Source organism: Bos indicus x Bos taurus, chromosome 2 (assembly GCF_003369695.1).
Source record: "Bos indicus x Bos taurus breed Angus x Brahman F1 hybrid chromosome 2, Bos_hybrid_MaternalHap_v2.0, whole genome shotgun sequence".
Taxonomy (NCBI): domain Eukaryota; kingdom Metazoa; phylum Chordata; class Mammalia; order Artiodactyla; family Bovidae; genus Bos; species Bos indicus x Bos taurus.
The window spans coordinates 7,790,985-7,812,952 of NC_040077.1; the positions used below are offsets into that span (position 1 = coordinate 7,790,985).

Consider the following 21,968-nt stretch of genomic DNA (forward strand, 5'->3'; position numbering starts at 1 on the left):
AGCTAAAAGCCCATAGATTACCAATCTGTAACATAGAGACTAACGTATTTGATAAAAAACCATTTTCCCTGTTTTCACTATTTCATTCAAATAGCAATTCATTCATGAATAAACCATTTGTTACAATTACATATTACATAAATATACAAAGCATGTTTCCCTTTGTCTCTTCATTAAATAAAAACTAATGTTAATATTATACAGGTAATGATTAATTTTTATATCACATACAGATGTACTAAATCTAAATTTTTCATGTACAATCAAAGGTCAGTGAAAGTAAAATGGCTTTCTTCAGTTTCTGCAAACAGCTTAAAGAGGATTTCCTTTGGTATTTAAATGCTGATTAAGCATAACACATCTGCTGAATACGATTTGAATATGCTCTCCACTGAGGGACTTCCCCAGAGACATTCTTCAGACAAGAGCACTATTAGTCTTACTTCAGTTCAGTTCAATTCAGTTTAGTTGCTCAGTCGTGTCCAACTCTTTGTGACCCCATGGACTGCAGTACGCCAGGCTTTCCTGTCCATCCACCAACTCCTGGAGCTTACTCAAACTCCTTTTCTGCTGCTTTCTTAACATTGCATTGCATTTTTGTCATCTATTTCTTCTACTTCTTATCTTCCTTACACTTCCTATCTAATATAGTATAAACTCTGTGAGGATGCACCTTTTAATACTCTTAAAACCACATTACAGCACATTCAAATCTAAACTTTATATAGGGTCTCAAAACTAAAACTCTCTTTTTTTCACACTTTTTTGACTTCTACTTCTTCCACACATTTACATTGAACATGCCTTTGCGTTTATTCTATCCTTAAACTATCCAGTCTTGCCCATCATTAATTAGTCCACAGTTTTCCTTTCTCTTACGTGTGTTTCCATCTTAAAGGAGTCTGTAAGTTTAGTCATTTATTGCTATTTCAAGACTCTTCTCTTCATCTTTCATCTTTGACATTAGTTTACAACAGATGAAAACTTATTCTGTGCTGGCCATTGTATTAGGCATTCTGCAGGGTGCTCTGGGTACAAAAACAAACACACACCTATCTGAGTACTGGAAAAAGAGAATCCCAGAGAAAGGTAAGCAAAAATGAAAGAACATAATATATCTGGAAAGGTTTATACAATTTTCTAGACCTATATTAAGGAATGATTAAAGATACACTTTGGATTTTAGAAGTCAAGAGCCAGTCCACATAAGGAAATTATGTAATCCCACTTGAATTTTCAAAAGTCACTTTGCAGCAAAAGGTTTGAAGGGGAAATGCTCAGAAACAGACAGAGCACTTAGGGGTTATACTGCTACTTCTAGAAAGACATAATCATGGGATAGATGATAAAAATTTAAGGAATAGAATGAAAAAGACTGGTTAATAGATTAAAGGTTATGAGCATTAAGAAAAAAGCAGAAATTCAAATTAAGTTTTCCAATTTGACTATCCAAATGAATAACAATTCTAATAAAAGAGTTAGGAAATACAAAAAGAAAGATCATGATTTTTAAGAAAGTGAGATAATGACTCTAATGGTTTGGCTATACAGATGTATCAAATATCAAGCAAATGGAGGGATTCAGAAATCTAATAGAATAGCAAGACTCTCATATGGCTTCTGCCTGATACTCATGCCCTTTTGTGACCCCCTGCCACTGAATGCTGGCTAGATCTATGATGCATTTCTAAAATATAGAAGACTACAGAAAAGGGTGGTATATTAGTTTCCCATGGCTTCCATAACAAACCACCACAAACTGGGTGACTGAAAACAACACTGAGGAGGAGCCAAGATGGCGGAGGAGTAGGACGGGGAGAACACTTTCTCCCCCACAAATTCATCAAAAGAGCATTTAAACGTCGAGTAAATTCCACAAAACAACTTCTGAATGCCGGCAGAGGACATCAGGCACCCAGAAAAGCAATCCAACTCTTCGAAAGGAGGTAGGAAAAAATATAAAAGACAAAAAAAGAGACAAAAGAGGGAGGGACGGAGTTCCGTCCCAGGAAGGGAGTCTTAAAAAGAGAGAAGTTTCCAAACACCAGGAAACCTTCTCACTGCCGAATCTGTGCCGAGCTTTGGAAGCACAGAGGGCAACATAACAGGAAGAAAAAATAAATAAACAATTAAAACTCGAAGATTGCGAGTCCTACGGTAACTCCCCCAGCGGAGAAGCAGCGCAGACGCCTGCACGTGCCATTAGCAAGCGGGGGCTGGGCAGGGAGGCGCAGCGCGGGCTGCATCGCTTAGAGTAAGAATCTGGCCTGAATACCCTGAGCACTATCTGAGCGAAATAATTTGGGCTAGCAAACCAGACTGTGGGATATCTACCACGCGAAAAGCCAGCCCCAACCTAAGACACCACCAGGCCCGCGCACGGAACAAAGAATTGAACAGAGATAGCCGGCTGCAGACCTTGCCCCTCCGGTGACAGGCAGCCAGAGCCGGAAAGGGGCAATCGCAGACCCAGAGAGACATTATCTATAAAACTGTAAGCAGGCTTCTTTGCTAACTAAAACTTTTTGGGGGTCTGGACGGTTAACATCTGCCTGAGAAGGTGCGCCGGTTTTACACCCAGATAACCGAGTGGCGGGGAGGCGATAAGTCGCAGCATTGGCGCTCGCCAAACACCTCATCACTTGAGCTGCTCGGACCTGGGAAGAGCACAAAACTCAGGCCTAAATGAGTCTGCGCCTCTGAGGACTACCCGAGTGCCTGAACCTGAGCGGCTTGGACCTGGGAGGTACATGCAACCCAGGGCCAGCCTCGGATTGTTCCCGGCGGAACAACCTAGAGCCCGAGCAGTGTGGGCAGGGAGGCTACACGCGCCGTGAGCGGGGGCAGACCCAGTGTGGCTGAGGACTGCGAGCGCACGCCAGTGTTATTTGTTTGCAGCATCCATCCCTCCCTCCCCACAGCGCGAATGAACAAAAAGAAGAAATACAGCTCCACCCATCAGAACACCGACACAAGCTTCCCTAACCAGGAAGCCTTGACAAGCCACCTGTACAAACCACGCACAGCGAGGAAAAGCCACAATAAAGAGAACTCCACAAATTGCCAGAATACAGAAAGGACACCCCAAACTCAACAATTTAAACAAGATGAAGAGACAGAGGAATAGCCAGCAGATAAAGGAACAGGATAAATGCCCACCAAACCAAACAAAAGAGGAAGAGATAGGGAATCTACCTGATAAAGAATTCCGAATAATGATAGTGAAATTGATCCAAAATCTTGAAATTAAAATGGAATCACAGATAAATAGCTTGGAGACAAGGATTGACAAGATGCAAGAAAGGTTTAACAAGGACCTAGAAGAAATAAAAAAGAGTCAATATATAATGAATAATGCAATAAATGAAATTAAAAACACTCTGGAGGCAACAAATAGTAGAATAACAGAGGCAGAAGATAGGATTAGTGAATTAGAAGATAGAATGGTAGAAATAAATGAATCAGAGAGAATAAAAGAAAAACAAATTTAAAAAAATGAGGACAATCTCAGAGACCTCCAGGACAATATTAAACGCTACAACATTCGAATCATAGGGGTTCCAGAAGAAGAAGACAAAAAGAAAGACCATGAGAAAATACTTGAGGAGATAATAGTTGAAAACTTCCTTAAACTGGGGAAGGAAATAATCACCCAAGTCCAAGAAACCCAGAGAATCCCAAACAGGATAAACCCAAGGCGAAACACCCCAAGACACATATTAATCAAATTAACAAAGATCAAACACAAAGAACAAATATTAAAAGCAGCAAGGGAAAAACAACAAATAACACACAAGGGAATTCCCATAAGGATAACAGCTGATCTTTCAATAGAAACTCTTCAAGCCAGGAGGGAATGGCAAGACATACTTAAAATGATGAAAGAAAATAACCTACAGCCCAGATTATTGTACCCAGCAAGGATTTCATTCAAGTATGAAGGAGAAATCAAAAGCTTCTCAGACAAGCAAAAGCTGAGAGAATTCTGCACCACCAAACCAGCTCTCCAACAAATACTAAAGGGTATTCTCTAGACAGGAAACACAAAAATGGTGTATAAATTCGAACCCCAAACAATAAAGTAAACGGCAACGGGATCATACTTATCAGTAATTACCTTAAACGTAAATGGGTTGAATGCCCCAACCAAAAGACAAAGACTGGCTGAATGGATACAAAAACAAGACCCCTACATATGTTGTCTACAGGAGACCCACCTCAAAACAGGGGACACATACAGACTGAAAGTGAAGGGCTGGAAAAAGATTTTCCATGCAAATAGGGACCAAAAGAAAGCAGGAGTAGCAATACTCATATCAGATAAATAGACTTTAAAACAAAGACTGTGAAAAGAGACAAAGAAGGTCACTACATAATGATCAAAGGATCAATCCAAGAAGAAGATATAACAATTATAAATATATATGCACCCAACACGGGAGCACCACAGTATGTAAGACAAATGCTAACAAGTATGAAAGGAGAAATTAACAATAACACAATAAGAGTGGGAGACTTTAATACCCCACTCACAACTATGGATAGATCAACTACACAGAAAATTAACAAGGAAACACAAACTTTAAACGATACAATAGACCAGTTAGACCTAATTGATATCTATAGGACATTTCATCCCAAAACAATGAACTTCACCTTTTTCTCAAGCACACATGGAACCTTCTCCAGGATAGATCACATCCTGGGCCATAAAGCTAGCCTTGGTAAATTCAAAAAAATTGAAATCATTCCAAGCATCTTTTCTGACCACAATGCAGTAAGATTAGATCTCAATTACAGGAGAAAAACTATTAAAAATTCCAACATATGGAGGTTGAACAACACCCTGCTGAATAACCAACAAATCACAGAAGAAATCAAGAAAGAAATCAAAATTTGCATAGAAACGAATGAAAATGAAAACACAACAACCCAAAACCTGTGGGACACAGTAAAAGCAGTCCTAAGGGGAAAGTTCATAGCAATACAGGCACACCTCAAGAAACAAGAAAAAAGTCAAATAAATAACCTAACTCTACACCTAAAGCAACTAGAAAAGGAAGAAATGAAGAACCCCAGGGTTAGTAGAAGGAAAGAAATCTTAAAAATTAGAGCAGAAATAAATGCAAAAGAAACAAAAGAGACCATAGCAAAAATCAACAAAGCCAAAAGCTGGTTCTTTGAAAGGATAAATAAAATTGATAAACCATTAGCCAGACTCATCAAGAAACAAAGGGAGAAAAATCAAATCAATAAAATTAGAAACGAAAATGGAGAGATCACAACAGACAACACAGAAATACAAAAGATCATAAGAGACTATTATCAACAATTATATGCCAATAAAATGGACAACGAGGAAGAAATGGACAAATTCTTAGAAAAGTACAACTTTCCAAAACTCGACCAGGAAGAAATAGAAAACCTTAACAGACCCATCACAAGCATGGAAATTGAAACTGTAATCAAAAATCTTCCAGCAAACAAAAGCCCAGGTCCAGACGGCTTCACAGCTGAATTCTACCAAAAATTTAGAGAAGAGCTAACACCTATCCTGCTCAAACTCTTCCAGAAAATTGCAGAGGAAGGTAAACTTCCAAACTCATTCTATGAGGCCACCATCACCCTAATACCAAAACCTGACAAAGATCCCACAAAAAAAGAAAACTACAGGCCAATATCACTGATGAACATAGATGGAAAAATCCTAAACAAAATTTTAGCAATCAGAATCCAACAACACATTAAAAAGATCATACACCATGACCAAGTGGGCTTTATCCCAGGGATGCAAGGATTCTTCAATATCCGCAAATCAATCAATGTAATACACCACATTAACAAATTGAAAAACAAAAACCATATGATTATCTTAATAGATGCAGAGAAAGCCTTTGACAAAATTCAACACCCATTTATGAAAAAACTCTCCAGAAAGCAGGAATAGAAGGAACATACCTCGACATAATAAAAGCTATATATGACAAACCAACAGCAAACATTATCCTCAATGGTGAAAAATTGAAAGCATTTCCTCTAAAGTCAGGAACAAGACAAGGGTGCCCACTTTCACCATTACTATTCAACATAGTTTTGGAAGTTTTGGCCACAGAAATCAGAGCAGAAAAAGAAATAAAAGGAATCCAAATTGGAAAAGAAGAAGTAAAACTCTCACTATTTGCAGATGACATGATCCTCTACATAGAAAACCCTAAAGACTCCACCAGAAAATTACTAGAACTAATCAATGATTATAGTAAAGTGGCAGGATATAAAATCAACACACAGAAATCCCTTGCATTCCTATACACTAATAATGAGAAAACAGAAAGAGAAATTAAGGAAACAATTCCATTCACCATTGCAACGGAAAGAATAAAATACTTAGGAATATATCTACCTAAAGAAACTAAAGACCTATATATAGAAAACTATAAAACACTGGTGAAAGAAATCAAAGAGGACACTAATAGATGGAGAAATATACCATGTTCATGGATTGGAAGAATCAATATAGTGAAAATGAGTATACTACCCAAAGCAATTTATAGATTCAATGCAATCCCTATCAAGCTACCAACAGTATTCTTCACAGAGCTAGAACAAATAATTTCACAATTTGTATGGAAATACAAAAAACCTCGAATAGCCAAAGCGATCTTGAGAAAGAAAAATGGAACTGGAGGAATCAACCTACCTGACTTCAGGCTCTACTACAAAGCCACAGTTATCAAGACAGTATGGTACTGGCACAAAGACAGAAATATAGATCAATGGAACAAAATAGAAAGCCCAGAGATAAATCCACGCACATATGGACACCTTATCTTTGACAAAGGAGGCAAGAATATACAATGGATTAAAGACAATCTCTTTAACAAGTGGTGATGGGAAATCTGGTCAACCACTTGTAAAAGAATGAAACTAGAACACTTTCTACACCATATACAAAAATAAACTCCAAATGGATTAAAGATCTCAACGTAAGACCAGAAACTATAAAACTCCTAGAGGAGAACATAGGCAGAACACTCTCTGACATACATCACAGCAGGATCCTCTATGACCCACCTCCCAGAATATTGGAAATAAAAGCAAAAATAAACAAATGGGACCTAATTAAACTTAAAAGCTTCTGCACATCAAAGGAAACTATTAGCAAGGTGAAAAGACAGCCTTCAGAATGGGAGAAAATAATAGCAAATGATGCAACCGACAAACAACTAATCTCAAAAATATACAAGCAACTCCTACAGCTCAACTCTAGAAAACTAAATGACCCAATCAAAAAATGGGCCAAAGATCTAAATAGACATTTCTCCAAAGAAGACATACAGATGGCTAACAAATACATGAAAAGATGCTCAACATCACTCATTATCAGAGAAATGCAAATCAAAACCACTATGAGATACCATTTCACACCAGTCAGAATGGCTGCGATCCAAAAGTCTACAAATAATAAATGCTGGAGAGGGTGTGGAGAAAAGGGAACCCTCTTACACTGTTGGTGGGAATGCAAACTAGTACAGCCACTATGGAGAACAGTGTGGAGATTCCTTAAAAAACTGGAAATAGAACTGCCTTATGATCCAGCAATCCCACTGCTGGGCATACACACTGAGGAAACCAGAAGGGAAAGAGACACGTGTACCCCAATGTTCATCGCAGCACTGTTTATAATAGCCAGGACATGGAAACAACCTAGATGTCCATCAGCAGATGAATGGATAAGCAAGCTGTGGTACATATACACAATGGAGTATTACTCAGCCATTAAAAAGAATACATTTGAATCAGTTCTAATGAGGTGGATGAAACTGGAGCCTATTATACAGAGTGAAGTAAGCCAGAAGGACAAACACAAATACAGTATACTAACGCATATATATGGAATTTAGAAAGATGGTAACGATAACCCTGTATACGAGACAGCAAAAGAGACTGTATAGAACAGGCTTATGGACTCTGTGGGAGAGGGAGAGGGTGGGAAGATTTGGGAGAATGGCATTGAAACATGTGAAATGTCATGTATGAAACGAGATGCCAGTCCAGGTTGGATGCACGATGCTGGATGCTTGGGGCTGGTGCACTGGGACGACCCAGAGGGATGGTATGGGGAGGGAGGAGGGAGGAGGGTTCAGGATGGGGAACACATGTATAATAATTTTTTTTAAATTAAAATTGAATAAAAAAAAATAAAATAAAAAAAAAAAGAAAACAACACAAATTCATTCCTTCATAGTTTTGATGGACAAGAGTTGGAAATCAAGGTGTCAGAAAGACTACACTTCCTCTGAAAGGTCTAAGGGAGATTTTATTCTTGCCTCTTCAGCTGCTAGTGTTGCCAGGCAATCCTTGATTGTGGTTGCATCATACCTGTCCTTGCCTCTGCCTTCACAGAACCTTCTTTCTTCTCTATGTACACCTCATAAGGATACATGTTATTAGATTTAAAGTTCATCTAGCTAAGAGTCAGACAGGACTGAGCGATTTCACTTTCACTTTCATACATTGGAGAAGGAAATGGCAACCCACTCCAGTGTTCTTGCCTGGAGAATCCCAGGGACAGGGGAGCCTGGTGAGCTGCCATCTATGAGGTTGCACAAAGTTGGACACAACTGAAGCGACTTAGCAGCAGCAGAAGCAGCAGCAGCAGTTAATCCAGGATGTTCCCACTCAAGATCCTTTATTTAATTCCATTTATCTTCATAAGCCTTTATTCTGTTTCCAAATACTGTCTCATTCACAAGTAACACAGGTTAAGACTTGAGCTATCTTTTTAGAGGCCATCATTAAACTACCACAAATGGGATGACACTTCCGAGATTTGGTTATAGAGGAATGCGGTTTCCATCATGGATGCTCACTTTTTCTCTCTCTCTTGGATTGCTTGCCCCAGAGAAAGCTAGCTTTAATTTCATGGAAGCAACCCTATTGAGAGAGGCCCTCCATGGTTGAGTCTGGAGGGGACGCTTCAGCCCCAGCTGAGCTCTGAAATGACTGTAGCTGCAGAGGACCTAGAGCCAGAAGCAGCAGCTAAGCTGTGCTCAGATTTGTAGTCCACAGAAAACTGTGAGATAATACATAAGCACTGTTTTAAGCTGCTAAGTTTTTAAGTGATTTATCATAGAGAGACAGAAAACTAACATGGAGCTCACAAAAACATCTAAGCTAGGGCAGGAATGATGAAGACAAATCACGGAAATGGATTCAATTTTGCATCTAAGAAATATTTACAGAGTATCCATAAAACCAACATTGTGGTGAGTTTTATTTAGAGTGAATTTATATCTGGAATGATAAACGATAACTCAATTCTCAAGAATCTTAGTCTCAGGAAATGATAGATAAAACCACAATGCATGGTACAACTGAGGAATGTTTAATAAGCAGTGTTAAGGTTCATCAGTGGCACAAGATCTGGTCTCCGATCCAAAAATCGGGAAAGCCTTCCTGGAGAAGTTGAATTCTTAAATTCTACAAACTTATCTATTTATAACTCCGTAGTAACAAATTTCCCTTTCCTTTCAACAATGCAAAATTTAAGGCACCTAAGTGGTAAGGATAATTTTCCTGTCCATTACACTAAGACTTCTATAATAAATTTACTTAAGCTCTTAGGGCAGGAACATACATCCACTTTTGAGACTGCTGCTGCTGCAGCTGCTAAGTCGCTTCAGTCATGTCCGACTCTGTGTGACCCCAGAGATGGCAGCCCACCAGGCTCCACCGTCCCTGGGATTCTCCAGGCAAGAACACTGGAGTGGGTTGCCATTTCCTTCTCCAATGCATGAAAGTAAAAAGCGAAAGTGAAGTCACTCAGTCCTTAGCGACCCCATGGACTGCAGCCTACCAGGCTCCTCTGTCCATGGGATTGCTAGAAACGCTAAATTATACATATAGTAAATATATATATATATATATATATATATATATATATATATATGTATATATACAATGGTATGAATCAAATCAGGTCTTTACTTATGTTTTATTTAGTGTAACTTATTTTTACTCTTATTATACTTGTAATTTTAAAGAAACTCACATCACTTTTCATAGTGAATAAATGAATCTTCAATTAATTATGTAAGGAATTGCAATGAAATTTTAAAATGCTGAGTGCCTTAGCAAAGATATGAGCAAAAAACATAAGAGCAAGGCAACACCAAACCTATTACTTTACCCACATGAAAATCCCAGTTTTGCTGTTTCCCCCCAGATCTGTTAATGCCAACCTGCCCCTGTTTCCTAAGATAAAAAGCCCTATCCTTAATCTTCCACCACATTACCACTGCCTTATTTTTCATTTACACTATTTTCACCACAGCTAAAGTTTCACTGAATTCTTTCAAAGACTAGAAACACTTTTTATAATAAGACTTGACATCTTTGGAAAAACGGTATTAGTTGATAACCTGGTATCTACATCTCAATATAGCTAGTTACCAATCAGTCTTACCTTGAGAATGAGAATAATTCAGTTGTTACTCTGTCATGGTGTATTCCATTTTTTTTTTTTTTTTTTTTGCCATGCATGTCTAACTATAAGTGCCTCAAAAGTGAGGATTATATCTTCTTCATCTTTTTTCTCTACAGTCCCTACCATAGTGCCTGGCAAACAACAAGTGTTTAAACAGATGTTGATGAAAATAAAACAGAAAAGCCTACAATTTGTTCTCCCTCCCTTTGGATTTGCTCTCCATTAGTCTAACACACATATCACTTCCAGATTAATCTTCTTAGAATAAAGCACAGATAATCTTATTCCCCTGCAACTGTCCCTCATCATATAATGATGAAATATAAATGCCAAAGTTCAGGAATCCAAGTCACAGAACATATTTCTCATCACTCTGCTATATCTACTCTATTTTCCAATTTTCTGAATATCACCAGCTTTCTCAGTTCTGTATCTATGCACCAATTGACTCTCTATTTAAACGTTTACCTGTCAAATCCTGCCTCCAATAAAAAGCACAACTCAACTGGTCTCTCATTTGTTCCCAAGCTGAAAGTATCATTATCAGCAATCACCCTTTCCTTTTATTTCTTTCGTGGCACTTAATACATCCTATCTGTGCCTAAAGTACTGGAATATATTTCTTATTTCATCATATTTTATTGAAAATTATAAGAAGAAAGCAACTAGCAACTATTTTTATGTTTTCCTGCCCCTAACTAATGTCCATTATCACCACCATCGTACAATCAATAATGAAATAATCACAGTGCTTGAGCTGAGTGAAATAATGTTTTCAGCAGATATTAATCAAATAAATATATACTTCACTGTCATCTGTAAATATTGTACTTTTAGACAGTGTGAAAGGATTCTGCACATATAATATTCACTTTCCTTCTAGGCTTAGTTGTGTAAGGGACAAACTGGCTGAATACATGTGAGTAAAGGATGCTACTGCTCGCAACCAAAATTTAGAATCTTAACTTAGTTTTTTACATTTTTAATTCAACACAAAGTAGGTTTAATTCCCAACACAAACAAACAGTTAGGGAAACTGTTTGAATGGAAAACTCTAAATCAGTGGGTCAACAAATATTTTCAAAAATTACTAATGAAAACTATAACTCATTATCACCTTCTGGAGGTAATTTCAGCAATATGAATAAAAAGCTTTAAAAATATTATAGACTTTGAACCAGTGATGCTAATTTTAGTAACTCTACTTATGCAAAATGAGCACTATTTATATCAATTTATAAAGATATTCTTTGAATAATAAACCCAATCTAAAAACATTTTAAACCATGTATGTTTATATTTAACAGATACAATGGAAAATATGAACATTAATTCATATTCTCAAATAGAACAAAATAGACTTGTTACAAAAACAATAAAGAAATTCAACAAAAAATACATATACTAATTAGCCCAACATTGTTTAAAGGGAAAAATCAACAAAACAAAAAACAAGTGATATAGAACAAAATAATAAAAGAAGTTATCTTTAGAGAACAGACATTCATGATTTCAATTTTATTTTGCTTTTATGTATTTTACCATTTTGCTCAATAAAACTGTCTTTTTAAATAATGGGTACAAAATACAGACATCTTTTATACTTTTGAATCATTTTTCAAAATCTTGTTAAGTATAGAAATGAGCGATCACTTATTCTTACCTGGGTAGGTATGTTCAAATATAGTTGAAAGAATATGCAGACACTTGACTTTCAATTATACAGCTGCCATTCAAATTCTCCTTTGGTTTCTTTTCTCTTGTGTATACCAGATGCAATCACATATAACTAAAAATGAAATTAAAATTGGACTCAATAGAGGTAATCAATAATAACATTTATGGGTATTATAATTTAGATATTATAACACTTGCTCTAAAATTCTAATTACATTTCTTGTGAAAGTTCAAGAAAGTTACCCAATAATAGGAAAACCGTGGTAAAGCATGTAATTTTTTTTGAAAAAGCAGAGTAATAGATTGCTAGAAAAGGGCAAAGAGTAACATTGCTAGATAATGAGTTAAATGTTTTAATTCATGGATATGTTACTATTAAAGTAGTGATGGTTGCTTGACAGTATACCCCTCTCTCCCTCAGGCTGTATGACAACTCGGCCCAGCTGTCTCCTCCACTTATTAGCTAATGAGCCTAACCAAGCGCATACTCTGTCCCTGATTAAGAAGGTGAAACAAAATTGTAGAAAGCACTAATCTATTTTAACTTTCATTTCACTTCAACTTCCATGGAGAAGCATTTGGGGAGCTTATCCTTCCATTTATTCTCATGCTATAACTAGAAGAGACATAGCTTGTTAAGATTTTTACATTTTTATTCCAACAGACGAAAAGGAAAAGTCTTTCCAGATGCAACAGCATAAATTATGCCTTCCCTTAATTCCATTATTTCAAATGGACCTCTGTATTTCTTCTTGCCAAAACAGCAAAACCAGTGCTTGTTTCTGAGGAGGAGGGGAAGCACAAGTGCACAAGCATATCTCATTCTTGTTCAGCCTCCCTCCATAACTCTAATACAGACCACTGGCAAAGCCACACCTGTATTTTTGACTTTTGCAAATTATAGACTAAAGATGGCTCTCAAATACTTTATTTCTGCCTCTTTGTATCTGAGTCATCTTAATATTCTGAAACGATTCTAACTTAGCTAAAATTTTCTTTAGAAGCCTGTTTATCTATTTGTTCACCGTATTCTTTTTCATTTTCTAACATGTTTAGAGATAAAGAAAAAAGGCATCTGAGTTTATGAGGCACCAGAGACAAACTCTGGGGCAATAATTCAAGTAAAAAAGCTTATCTGGAAGATAATAAGGCAGTAGGGTATAGTCAGATCATCAACAGCATCTGGCAGAGAAGGCAACAATTGTAAAATCTGAATTAAAATATGGGCAGGATATATTTTAAGGCCATTTATAGATATTCTATAATTTTAGTGAAAAACCTGTTTATCTACCCAATGATGCTGCTGTTTATTAAATCATTTGCATGATATGTTCTTAGGATTGACTTTTAGGGTATATAAATGATATGATTCATCTTTATCTTTCCTGAAAATATAAAAGCTGCATTATCATGTATCTGTTCAACCTGAACAGGAAATTTCAAACATGGCACAGCTAAACGGTAACCATGAAATTATGTCACGATTTCCAAGTGATTAACCAGGTCATTTTTTTTCTCTTTTGTCTGTCTTGGGGACGGAGAAGAAAAAAAGGAGACAAAACTATTTTTTAGCATAATGGCTATTTCCCTATATATTTTATGTGAATGTTAATCTAATGGTATGAAATTAGAAAGAAATCAGCCAAGGTAACATAAGTAATTTTGTTTAAAAATAAAAAAAACTATTAAAAGTCATATTCCAACATTGGAGCAAAGTAAATATTTTCCTTAAAATGGTTAATTCAGCTTATCCCCACAGCTTTTATTTCTATCTCAGATTGACTGAAATCCACTTTAACTGTGGAAAATACTTTCAACCTAGAATATATTATGTAATGTGACAGAATAAAGAAAAGCATAAAAATATCCACATCAAAAAACAAGAATGAACTTGTGCCTACTTCTTTCTTCTTGCAGGAAAATGACACATACTCTGAAGTGGATCTATTATTCCACTGTCCGATATGATTAGATTTGTTTATATAAAGAGCGTCTTAAATATTCTTGCAAAAACTGAGATATGCTTATGAGCTGTCTTTTTTAACACATTTTATTTTAAAATATAAAATCAATTTCCATGTGAATGATTCCTCAAATTATTCTTAAAAACATTACTCTCAATCTTATACTATGTTGCCACCATTTATTACAAAGTATGAAATTTGAAGAGGTACAAAAATTAAATGAAGCCAACCATTTTTATTTATTTTACCAAGTGTTCATTCTTTCCAAGAGTGTTAGTTTAAGAAAACCACTATAAACATTGCAATATGACTAGAAGCCTCAACTGGTTGATGCAACATTTGTATCTTTAAATATTCCATACACATCAAAACCACCCTAAACAAACAAGCCAGGCTAAAAGATATTCTTATTTGTCATCAAATGAAATAAAGACTACCATGAAACAGAGACCACCGTTATCATGATCTTAAAACTTTTCAAAATCATTTTACTACTTATTTTTCTTTTTATAACTAGCTCCAAGAATTTAGAAATATTACAAACTAATTTCCAAAATGTTGCAAAAAAAGTTTTCCTGAATATTAATTTCTTATTTCTATTACAGGCATCTAAATTCAAAATATGCAAAATTGGATTCTTGGTTCACAATTATCTTTTTTTTCCGTTCATCCTGAGACTTTAATTAAGTAAATACTACAATTCTCATTCTAATTGCTCAGGACAGAAACCATGCATTACTAATCCCTTTTATTTCCCTTACTAGCTACATGCAGTTAAATCAAGAAAAAAACCCAATTATACTCAATACTGATCATTCCGTTTTGTTACTTCTTCAAGTTTACTTCCTTAAGGTCATCAGTACTCAGCTATGATTTCTCTAACAAGTAATACAACCGTATCACCCTCTGGACAAAGTTCAAATGACTTAGCATGCCTTAACATCTTCGTCCAACTGCCTTGGCGGTTGTCTTCTCAATGTTTTTTACCCTAATGTTCTAGGCCAAAAGTATAAGATGATTGTCATAAGTGACTTGGGACAATCATTTCCTGTGCATTCTAGTCTTCTCACTGAGGCAGTGACATTCATATAGCCCTAATATACTCCTATGCTCTAGGGAAAGTAAAGTTGGAAAATTAACTTAGTTCATTAAAAAAAAGTTCATGACAAATAGATTCAAGAGATTAGATCTCACAGAGTGACTGAAGAACTATGGGCAGAGGTTAATGTCATTGTACAAGAGGCAGTGATCAAAACCATCCCCCAAAAAAGAAATGGAAAGAAGCAAAATGGTTGCCTCAAGAGGTCTTACAAATAGCTGAGAAAAGAAGAGAAGCAAAAGGGAAAGGAGAAACGGAAAGATATACCCATCTGAATGCAGAGTTCCAAAGAATAGCATGAAGAAATAAGAAAGCCTTCCTAAGTAAACAAGGCCAAGAAATATAGGAAAACAACAGAATAGGAAAGACTAGAGATCTCTTCAAGAAAATGAGAGCTACCAAAGGAACATTTCATGCAAAGATGGGCACAAAAAAGGACAGAAACTGTATGGACCTAACAGAAGCAGAAGATATTAAGAAGACATGGGAAGAATACACAGAAAAACTATACAAAAAAGATCTTCATGACCCAGATTAACCATGATGGTGTGATCACCCACCTAGAGCCTGATATCCTGGAGTGGGAAGCCAAGTGGGCCTTAGGAAGCATCACTACCAACAAAGCTAGTGAAGGAGATAGAATTCTAGCTGAGATATTTATAATCGTAAAAGATGAAGCTGTTAAAGTGCTGCATTTAACATGCCAGCAAATTTGAAAAACTCAGCAGTGGCCACAGGACTGGAAAATGTGAGTTTTCATTCCAATCCCAAAGAAGGGCAATGTCAAAGAATGTTCAAACACATAATTGCACTCATTTCCCCTGCTAGTGAGTGAGTGAGTGAAAGTTGCTCAGTCGTGTCTGACTGTTTGCAATCCCTTGCACTTGGAATTCTCCAGGCCAGAACACTGGAGTGGGTAGCCGTTCCCTTCTCCAGGGTATCTTCCCAACCCAGGGATCGAACCCAGGTCTCCTGCATTGCAGGTGGATTCTTTACCAGCTGAGCCACCAGGGAAGCCCCATGCTAGTAAGGTTATTTACAAAATCCTTCAAACTAAGTGTCAGCAGTACTTGAATCAAACACTTCCAGATATACAAGCTGGATTTAGAAAAGGCAGAGGAACCAGAGAACAAATTGCCAACATTCATTGGATCTTATAGAAAGCAAGAGAGTTCCAGAAAAACATCTACTTCTGATTCATTGACTATGCTAAACCCTTTGACTGTGTGGATCACAATAAACTGTGGATAATTCTTAAAAAGATGGAAATACCAGACCACCTGACCTGTCTCCTGAGAAACCTACTGTATGCATGTCAAGAAGCAACAGTTAGAACTGGATGTGGAACAATGGACTGGTTCAAAATTGGAAAGGAGTACATCAAGGCTTTATATTATCACCCTGCTTATTTAACTTATATGCCAAGTATATAAGCTATTTACTTACGTGTGTGTGTGTGTGTGTGTGTGTGTGTGTATGTGTGTGTCATTTCACAAGCTGGTATCAAGATTGCCAGGAGAAATATCAATAACCTCAGATATGCAGATGACACCACCCTTATGGCAGAAAGCAAAGAGGAACTAAGAAGAGACTCTTGATGAAGGTGAAATAGGAGAATGAAAAAGCTGGTATAAAACTCAACATTTGAAAACCGAAGGTCATGGCATTTGGTCCCATCACTTCATGGCAAATAGATGGGAAAACAATGGAAACAGTGACAGACTTTATTTTCTTGGGCTCCAAAATCACTGTAGATAATTACTACAACCATAAAATTAAAAGACACTTGTTCCTTTGAAGAGAAAGTGTGACAAATCTAGCCAGAGTATTAAAAAGCAGAGACATTACTTTGCTGACAAAGGTCCGGAGGTCCTTTGCCCTTTTCACAAAGGTCAAAGCTATGGTTTTTCAGTAGTCATGTCATGTATGGATGTGAGAGTTTGACCATAAGGAAGGCAGAACACTGAAGAATTGACACCTTTGAATCTTGATTCTGGAGAAGACTCTTGAGAGTCCCTTGGACAACAAGGAAATCAAACCTTGTTGATCCTAAAGGAAATCAACCCTGAATATTCATTGGTAGGGTTGATGCTGAATATCCAGTACTTTGGCTACCTGATGAAAGGAGCTGACTCATTGGAAAAGACCCTGACGCTGGGAATGACTTGAAGGCAAGAAGAGAGGGGATGACAGAAGACAAAATGGTTGGATGGCATCACCAACTCAATGGACATTCAGTTTGAGCAAGCTCTGGGAGATGGTGAAGGACAGGGAAGCCTGCTGTGCTGCAGCCCATGGGGTCTCAAAGAGTCAGACATGAGAGAGTGAATAACAACACAAACAAGTAGGTGTTTGTTGAACAACTACTTAAAGTCCAATTGTATTAGTCATTTTTGCTGTTGTAATAGTCACTAGGTCAGGTCCAACTCTTCTGCAGCTCCGTGGACTATAGCCCTCCAGGCTCCTCTGTCCATGGGATTTCCCAGGCAACAATACAAGATTGGGTTGCCATTTCCTTCTCCAGGGGATCTTCCCAACCCAGGGATCAAACCCACGTCTTCTGTATCGAAGGCAGATTCTTTACCACTGATCCACCAGGGAAGCCCTGTATTAATCATTAGGGAGAAGAAAATAAGTCTATACCCTCCTTTGAGTCTGTCAAAGCAAGACTACGTTAATTGAAGAAACAAAGAGAAAGTTCAGGAAATTCTTCCTTAAAAAAAGGGAATCTGAACCATCAGTTCAGAAGTTTTCCAATGAACAAATTAGATGGCAGAGGGAACATTGTAAGCAAAAGTACGTGAACAAGAAAAAACATGCCACCTTTAAGGAATGCTAGTGATTAGTGATTTTGAAATAAAATATTTATGAAACTATTTATGAAAAAATTTTACAGTAAGACAAGACTATATCAAGAAGCTTCCTGAATGACATGTCAAAATTTGGGTTTTATCCTAAAGGTGATATGAATATGATAAAACAGGGAAGTGGTGCAAGGTAAAAGACGATGAGGATAGCAAACTATTTCTTAGAAATCTGTGTATATTTGCTAAATGGCAACGCAAAAATAGAAATAGATTCAGGGCATTCATATTTGTAAGATATAAAAGGGGAATGATTCTTGGGATTTAATTAATTTAGGAAGAAAGCTGGAGAAGGAAATGGCACCCCACTCCAGTACTCTTGCCTGGCAAATCCCAGGGACGGAGGAGCCTGGTAGGCTGCAGTCCATGGGGTCGCTAGGAGTCAGACATGACTGAGCGACTTCACTTTCACTTTTCACTTTCATGCATTGGAGAAGGAAATGGCAACCCACTCCAGTGTTCTTGCCTGGAGAATCCCAGGGACGGGGGAGCCTGGTGGGCTGCGGTCTATGGGGTTGCACAGAGTTGGACACGACTGAAGCGACTTAGCAGCAGCAGCAGCAGCAGTATAGTTTATAGATTTAATTAGGCTTAATTTTAAACTGGGCTTCCCTGGTGGCTTAGAGGGTAAAGCATCTGCCTGCAATGTGGGAGACCCGGGTTCAATCCCTGAGTCGGGAAGATCCCCTGGAAAAGGAAATGGCAACCCACTCCAGTACTCTTGCCAGGAAAATCCCATGGATGGAGAAGCACACTAGGACTATTTCTAAAATACTGCAAATATGAATTTTAGCACCATTTAGAAACAATTTTTCCCAACTATTCTTCATTTTTAGGTATTTTCTCTCCTTCTTTCATTCCTTCTTCCCTCTCTCCTTCCTTCTTTCTTTCTGGATGAAGGAATTTTCCTTCCTTCATCTCGGAAGATGAAAATTATGAGTAACTATTCTTTACTATAGTATTTTAATACATTAAAAAACATATTCAGGTAATTGAAGAAACATTTATAAAACATTTATGATAGGGGCCACTCTTAATTATTAAAAGACCTCATATTACTACCCAAAACTGTAACAGTGTATAAATATATTTCAGTATGTGTATGGAAATAGAACACCTATTCAATAAATGCTCTTATTAAGCATTTTTGTAAATAGTCCCACAATAGAGGCTATTCAAATGAAGGGAATCAAGAAACTGTGGTTGAGTCCTTAATGAATAATTGGACCAGAAAGCATTCATTTACTTGGATTATGTAAAAAGTCATTAGTTTAATTTTTCCAGTCCTGTGGAGTTTACTTTTATTGATGCTAATATCCATGAAATGAATAATGTATTTAAAGACAAATTTCAGTGAGCTGTGATACAGTGTTCCAATTTCCCACAGTTAAAGCAGAAGGTGGGGAGAGGGGTTTTACTAATCCTTGCCTCCATTGTAAATTGATTGCAATATTACCAGCATTGGATATAATTAAATTAAATTATACAAACACTATTCAATAAAATCTGCAATACCTTCTACAGTGATAAAATTCAACACAAAAATAAATGTATAAATGTATGTACTGTTAACCAAATAATTATTTTGCAAGTGAGAAAGTCTCAGAAATGCTATGATCACAAGTATTTGTAAGATGATTGGTTATGTACCCAGGCCTTTTTTCAGCAATGAAACATTTTCAGTATCGAGGTTTTTAATTCTTTATGTTGTTCTACTACCAAATATTAGTATACCATTTTAAACTCCTGCTTTTTTGCTCAATGGGACATATATAATGGTACACATTTAATTTAATGTGGTACACTATAACAGTACACTCTTCATTTAATTAGTATATACATACATTGTGCTTTGCTGCCGTCATCACCACCTCTCACCAAAAAAAAAAAAAAGCAAAACAAGGCAGAGACTCATGATAGTGCCCTGGGTTTCCCTTGCAGACCTACACTTCTTTCCTACTTACTGGTAGGTATGTTTGCCTGGGGTTACTCTAGGTCCAGGACTGGCCAATGAATGCACCATAACCCTAGTCATAATTATTCTTGTTCAGGAATGGAAAGTTTGACTAAGTGACAACAAAGAAAATCAAATCAACTCTTTTCTAAAACTATTTAGAAAGAAGCAATCTCTAGTCACTTGAGTTGACTAACTGGGGGATTGAAAGCCTGGTGATTCTGTCCTATTTAAGGTGACATTGCCTTAAAATGTATCCAACTAAATGGAAAACAAACTATGAGAGTGCCTAGATTCAGCTATGTCTGAAACATCATTACAGAACTTTCAATTATGATAGCCTATATATACTTTGCTAAGCTTAACTGAGTTTTAATTGATTTTCTGTCATGTACAACCAAATTATCACTCTCAAATATGTTATTTACTAATGTGTCAAAATATTTTATTAAATTTGCATGTGACCTTCCCAAAATTGAGCTGCTGCTACTGCTGCTGCTAAGTCGCTTCAGTTGTGTCCAACTCTGTGCAACCCCTGAGATGGCAGCCAACCAGGCTCCCCCGTCCCTGGCAACTCACTGGAGTGGGTTGCCATTTCCTTCTCCAATGCATGAAAGTGGAAAGTGAAAGTGAAGTTGTTCAGTCGTGTCCGACTCTGAGCGACCCCATAGACTGCAGCCTACCAGGCTCCTCTGCCCATGGGATTTTCCAGGCAAGAGTACGGGAGTGGGGTGCCATTGCCTTCTCCGAAAATTGAGCTAACAGTATAAAATAATTGATGTATTAAAAACAATAAAAATTTTCTACAAAATTGTTACTCAGCAACTTTCCTGGTGTTCTGAAGGCATCTGTCATTGAAGCTGAAAAGGGACATACTGTGCCTTCAGTAGATTTTCAGAATTAGCAGGGCAAAATTTATATGCTGTAAAATGTTTGGTTTTCTTAGGAAATCATATAATATAGTCTTTCATTAAATTTAGATTGGAGTATTACATTAATCACATCTTTACTTGAAGTATAATCTGATTGGTTTAAACAATTACAAATAAACAGATTCAGGATAGATATGAACAATAAATCTGATGTGCAATAAGAAATGTGGAGCTTTACTAATTAAAAAATTACACAAGATGAATAATATCTCTTCCTGATGAATTAATATTATGGCTTACATGAAAGCAAATAAAAAAACTGATTGGCAGCTAAAGAGAATTATTCCAACCTGATTATACTCTAAAAAGGTCCTTTCTTTTTTCTTTGATGCTCTTCAGAAAGACAATAGCTAAGTAAATCTTCGGTGCCTTACTAAGTGGTCATAGAAGTTCCTAAAGCAATTACCTGCTTTGACACCTGGTACTTTCAGAGATTTTCACTGTCTGATAAGGATTTGATATCTACTAAGTGGTATCTGAATGACCTATTTAAAAAAAAAAAGACTTGAACTACTGGTGTTTGTAGAACTGGATAAATAAACTTTATTTTTTATAAAACACCTAAGGATATATAAGATACCTGGGTACTGTGAAATGAAATTTCACAATTTCATTTTTAAGACTGGGTGTACAAAGTATCATCAGACACCAAAATCTTCTCCCAAATATCAGCTGTGAAGAAATAAAATTTTCAGTTACTAAAGTTCACTTCTCTTCGTTATATGTTAAGAAAAAAAGTTTTTTTAAGAAAATGTTATGGCCATTTTCCTTTCTGTTAAATGGATTTAAATATATTAAACTATCTAAATATTCATGAGTTTGAGAAAACTCCCCAGAGTTACCTGATTCTTCTCCAAAATTTTCTCTCCACTTACCCCCTCTCTTTAGATCTTAGCCCCATCTCAAATAGAATTCAACAAACTATAATTACCAAAGAAAGTGGTCATGGATTATAAATATGCATTTGAATAAGTCCTTCCCCTGACTCCTAT

At 36.7% G+C, this 21,968-nt stretch overlaps 1 protein-coding gene across 7 annotated transcripts in view; it reads right to left on the minus strand.

Moving 5' to 3' along the window:
* The window catches only part of GULP1 (GULP PTB domain containing engulfment adaptor 1), a 336,734-nt gene that overhangs the window by 195,503 nt on the left and 119,263 nt on the right, over positions 1 to 21,968 (minus strand). For 6 of the 7 annotated variants that reach the window (XM_027555736.1, XM_027555703.1, XM_027555754.1 and 3 more), the window contains exon 2: positions 12,150 to 12,275. The exons of the other annotated variant lie outside the window; for it this stretch is intronic. The gene's annotated coding sequence lies outside the window, so the exon portion shown is untranslated. The remainder of the gene's footprint in view (positions 1 to 12,149; positions 12,276 to 21,968) is intronic. 7 annotated transcript variants of the gene reach the window in all.